General features: G+C 38.4%; 1 pseudogene; it reads left to right on the top strand.

Moving 5' to 3' along the window:
• Nucleotides 1–4,606: 4,606 nt before the first annotated feature.
• LOC117090884 lies at nucleotides 4,607–5,175 on the top strand (annotated as a pseudogene).
• Nucleotides 5,176–5,472: the final 297 nt, after the last annotated feature.

The raw sequence follows: 5,472 nt of genomic DNA, 5'->3' as shown, positions 1-5,472 counted from the left end.
TACATTAAGACTGAAGAAGTCCATCTGGCCCAGTTGTTCACAAACACTTTTTCATGGTCTGATCCAAAACATTCTTCTCAGATAACTTCCACACGGCTCTTTTTGAGGCACGTAATGCCCACACACCTCCAACCCTCAAGCTTACCGTGCTCAGTATAAGGGGGACCCTAGAGCTTCCTAACCACAGGCTGCTCTAGTGAGTCATCCAAACTGCAGCCAAAGGTATGACACGATCATTGCTTGGACTTTCAGTTTAGTTTTCCCAGAATATTCCAAATGAAATAAAATAGGTTTTATTTTCTATTTTTGGCCAACACTTCTATGTATTGCAAATAGTATTTTCTATGCTAAACTGTGAAAAAATAACATAGTATAGGAAACAGTTGGATGAATAAGCTCTACTTTGTGATATATAATCAAATATAGATTTCCAAATTGATAATTGTTCAAGGAAATAATTATTTATGGAAATGGTATAAAATAAGCATTTATATTATAAATGTATGCATTTTAATAATATTTTTGCTCTGTGAATGCATATGTGCATATGTATGCATGAATGTCTTATCTCAATAAGGACATCTGTATTCTGCAATTGAGTCCCTCTACCTTTTTTGCTAGTAAAAATGACCTTCATTTTATTAAGTAATGGTGATAGTTGAACACAGTTCATTTAAAAGCTTTATCTGTAAAACTAAAAAGTTGGCAATTCGATGATTTTTATTCTACTCCAGCCCATCAAAACCTTAAATATGTATGTATATGTATTTGTTTATGTGTATGCATACATATACATACATTTGCCTTAGTTCATTTGGCTGCTATAACAAAATTACCAGAGACTGAGTAATTTATAAAAATAGAAATTCATTGCTTATAGTTCTAGAGGCTGAGAAGTCCAATATCAAGGCACTAGCAGACTCAGTGTTTGGTGAGGGCTTGCTCTGTACTTCAAAGATGGCACCTATTATTGCATCCTCACATGGCATCAGCAGAGAATGCTATGAACTCACGTGTCAGGAGGGGCCAGGAAACTGCTTTTAAATTTCTTTTATAAAGGGACTAATCCCATTCATGAATGTGGAGACCTCATTACTTAATTATTTCCAAACAGGCTCCACCTCTTAATACCACCACAATGAGAACTAGGTTTCAACATAAATGTTGGAAGAATTAGACCAAAGCAATATGTATAGGTATATATGTATGTGCAGTAAAGAGTTAACTTGGACTTGGGCTATTCAAATCCTGTGCATTCCAACCGTCTTCAAGGCTGGCCTTCACTGGCTCCTAAGAGATAACCCATAAGGTCTTGGAATATCCTACCTAATAAACATGTCATTTTATACCTGAGCCTTGGGCCATGCCAGAAGTGTTTCTGCTAACAATGTGATGTATGGTGAATGCCTGTTTTTGTTCACCTGGGACCTAGGGCCATTTTCTGTCAGTTTGACCTCTGCGAGGGACTAGAGACTGAGTAGTTAAGGTCAGTCACAATAGCACCTCATGCCTACATGACTGATCCCCAAGACTGATCCCAAAAATGCTGGAGTGAGTTTTTCTAGTTGGCCACACATGCTGGCACAACTTGTTACTGAGAGAATGAAGCACTGTCTGCTGTTTCTACAACTTCACTTGAAGAAGATATCTGAAACCATGTGCTTATCCCTAGATTTCACCCTCTGTGCGATTTTCCTTTGCTGATTTTAATCTGTATCTTTTCTGCTGTAATAATCTGCAACCATGGGTATAACAGCTTTCTGAGTTCTGTGAAACCTTCCAGTGAAGCATCAACTCTAAGGATGGCCTTGGGGACCCCCAGTACAACATATATGGGTATATGCGATTCACTGGTTGTGAAACTCAAAACCTTGATAACCACTGACCTCAGTTCATCCACCTTTCTTTCCACCTCCAGCATACCCCAACTTTACCCTGCCTCACCCACATCCCTATCTCCTGCCTCCTTTTCTCCATTTATAAATGAGGAAACATAGGCCCGGAGAGGTGAAGTAATCTTCAATATAATATAATATTTAACATTCTGTAATATAATTGTTTTGTCATCACAAAAATCCCAGAGGTAGGAACTAAAATCTTTATTTATAAGTGAGAACTCTGAAGGCTTGAGAAAGATACTTGTCAGAGGTCATCAGCTAGTTAAGGTATGGAGTTGGGATTTAAGTCCAGATATTCTGACTCTAGACCCCAGCTCCTAACCTCTGTGTTCTACTGTCTCAATGAATTAAGGAATTAATGAATTAATCACTGCTATTAACCCTATCAAACCTTCTATTCACTTACTTGGGATTACTAGCACACATTGTCTACAATGAAGCAGCCATTCATCATTAATGACTTAGACCAAAGAATACTGACTTACATAGCCGAGCCAATGCACTCAGCCATACAGGTAGTTTGTGCCATTTGCCGTGTGTGCTCTATGAGTGGCACCTCCTAGAGGTATTCAATGCAGTGGCCTAACACTAAGCCTAATTGCTGGACAGTTAGGCAATCAGAGAAGTAAAAAGCCTAATTCAGGGGGAACACAAGGTTTATAATTGGGACTGTTCATCTATCTGCAAAAAAGATTCCCTTTGAAGTACAATGATTACATGCTTATGTTTTTAGTTTGCTAAGAAATTCAGGATACAGGCCGGGCGCGGTGGCTCAAGCCTGTAATCCCAGCACTTTGGGAGGCCGAGACGGGCGGATCACGAGGTCAGGAGATCGAGACCATCCTGGCTAACACGGTGAAACCCCGTCTCTACTAAAAATACAAAAAAAAACTAGCCGGGCGAGGTGGCGGGCGCCTGTAGTCCCAGCTACTCGGGAGGCTGAGGCAGGAGAATGGCATAAACCCGGGAGGCGGAGCTTGCAGTGAGCTGAGATCCGGCCACTGCACTCCAGTCCGGGCGACAGAGCGAGACTCCGCCTCAAAAAAAAAAAAAAAAGAAATTCAGGATACAAGGATGGATCAGATACTGTTTCTGCACTTATATTTCTTAATATTTAATTAAGGAGAGAGGCCAGTGGTTCACTCACAAATTACAATTTGAAGAACTCACTATAAAGACTGAAATTCACCAGGTCATCATTTTTTTTTTCTTACAACAATGCAGTTAACTCATCACCACATAATGAGAAGCAGAATAACTAGGCAGATAATTAAGAACACAGATTGGAGAGCTTGAATCCCAGCTTCATTGCCAGAAGTTTTGTGAATTTGGCCATGTTACTCAACCTCTTAATGCCTACATTTCTTCATATGTAAAATGTGAATGATAACAATGGTATCTATCTTCTCTGGGTATTAGGAGCTCAAAATGAACTAATATTGCAAATATTTAGCACAAGGTCTAGCACATGGTAAATGCTGCATAAGTATATATTAAGTAAGTATTCTGCTTAGAGATAACTTCAAATCCTTTTTTCATTCTCACTGATTTATCATTTCTAACATGTCTCATACATTTAGAAGACTTTAGTTAGTTTATGTTGTTTGGTCACATTTAAGGATAAGATGAAAGAAAAATAGAGGAGTGGAAATAATCTATATTAATATCATTGCTTTTCCTTGCCATCAGTAGATTGAAAATCTACCAGGGTGCACAGTTTCTCGTTCTGGGAAAACTGTTAAACACACTGGAATTACTTCGTATCACAGAAACAAACACACACAAACATTTTATGAACTCTTAACCAGCAGGGGAGGAAATTAAAGCCAAGCTTAAAGTCTCAATGAAAAAAGGCACAAATTACAATCCAAATTTGCCCTTAACTAAAATGAATGACTTTAGAAAAAAACTGGAAATTTCAGGGGCTCCCAAACAAAACAAATTCAAAGTTTTGGTTTACCTCATAAGTGTCTTTTGCAGTCCAAGCAGACTGACAGAATGAATCAAACTTCTAAGATGTGGTGACATTTAGTTATCCTACTTAGATAGGTACAAATATTTTTAGAAATTTGCCTGGAGTCTAACAGGAAAAAGTATTGGAACAAAAGAAAGATTTCTAGATTTGCTGCATTGTCCTTATACTAACTCAATAACAAAAGTAAGAATCAAGGAATACAACAATTAATGTACCCACCTCTGAAGTGTTTAAAGGAGTAATCAACCTTTCACAGGCTAAGGTAGTTACGTACATTTTATTCCATAATTATTTACTTTGGAAATAACAGAGTAGCTATTTAACTTCCTTTTTCTTTCCTTTTACCCCATTGATTTGAGGCAGACCTTTTCTGCAAAAGGAAGCAGGATCTTAAGAATTCATTGGCAACAATCAAACTTAATCATAATCACCTCTCACCTACAAGAGGGATCAAAAGTTAAATCTGCATATTTTATTTCCATCCTGACTTTCTCTCTATTTTGAAATTATCTTCTTCAAATGTATCCAAATAACAACCTTCACTAATTTTGCTGGAAGATACTAGAAAATGCTATGGCAAACTGTCCAAAATAACTTCCTAGAAATTCTGAGTAAATTGGGCTGCTTTAATTCTACAATACCTATTAAAAATACAAGAACAAGAAAAAGCGATTACAATTTCCTTCCTTCAGGTATGCCTGGGTCTTGGATAAACTGAAAGCTGAGTGTGAATATGGTATCACCACTGATAGCTCCCTGTGAAAATTTGAGACCAAACAAGTATTACGTGACTGTCATTGATGCCCTAGGACATGGAGACTTCATCAAAAACATGATTACAGGGACATCTCAGGCTGACTGTGCTGTCCTGATTGTTGCTGCTGGTGTTGGTCATGGCAACGTTGCTGGTGACAACAAAAACGACCCACCAATGGAAGCAGCTGACTTCACTGCTCAGGTGATTATCCTGAATCATCCAGGCCAAATCAGTGCTGGCTATGCTCCTGTACTGGATTACCACATGTCTCAAATTGCATGCAAGTTTGCTGAGCTGAAGGAAAAGATTGACAGCACTTCTGGTAAAAAGCTGGAAGATGGCCCTACTTTCTTGAAGTCTTGTGATGCTGCCATCGTTGTTACGGTTCCTGGCAAGCCCATGTGTATTGAGAGCTTCTCAGTCTACCCACCTCTGGATCGCTTTGCTGTTTGTGATATGAGACAGACAGTTGCTGTGGGTGTCATCAAAGCAATGGAGCTGGCAAGGTCACCACATCTGCCCAGAAAGCTCTGAAGGCTAAATGAATATTGTCCCTAATACCTGTCACCCCAGTCTTAATCACTGGTGGAAGATCAGTCTCAGAACTGTTTGTTTCAATTGGCCATTTAGGTTTAATAGTAAATGACTGGTTAATGATAACAATGCATCATAAAACCTTCAGAAGGAAAGGATAATGTTTTGTGGACCACTTTGGTTTTTGTTGTTCTTTTCTTTTCTTTTTTTTTTTTTTAATGTGCGTGGCCATTTTAAGGGATTAGTTTTTAAAATCAGTACTTTTTAATGAAAAAAACTTGACCAAAAATCTGTCATTTTGAGACCCA

The sequence above is a fragment of the Trachypithecus francoisi genome, unplaced genomic scaffold (genome assembly GCF_009764315.1).
Source record: "Trachypithecus francoisi isolate TF-2019V2 unplaced genomic scaffold, Tfra_2.0 Lachesis_group11, whole genome shotgun sequence".
NCBI lineage: Eukaryota > Metazoa > Chordata > Mammalia > Primates > Cercopithecidae > Trachypithecus > Trachypithecus francoisi.
The sequence above is the reverse complement of the archived record's forward strand: the minus strand, read 5'-3'. Positions and strand labels throughout refer to the sequence as shown.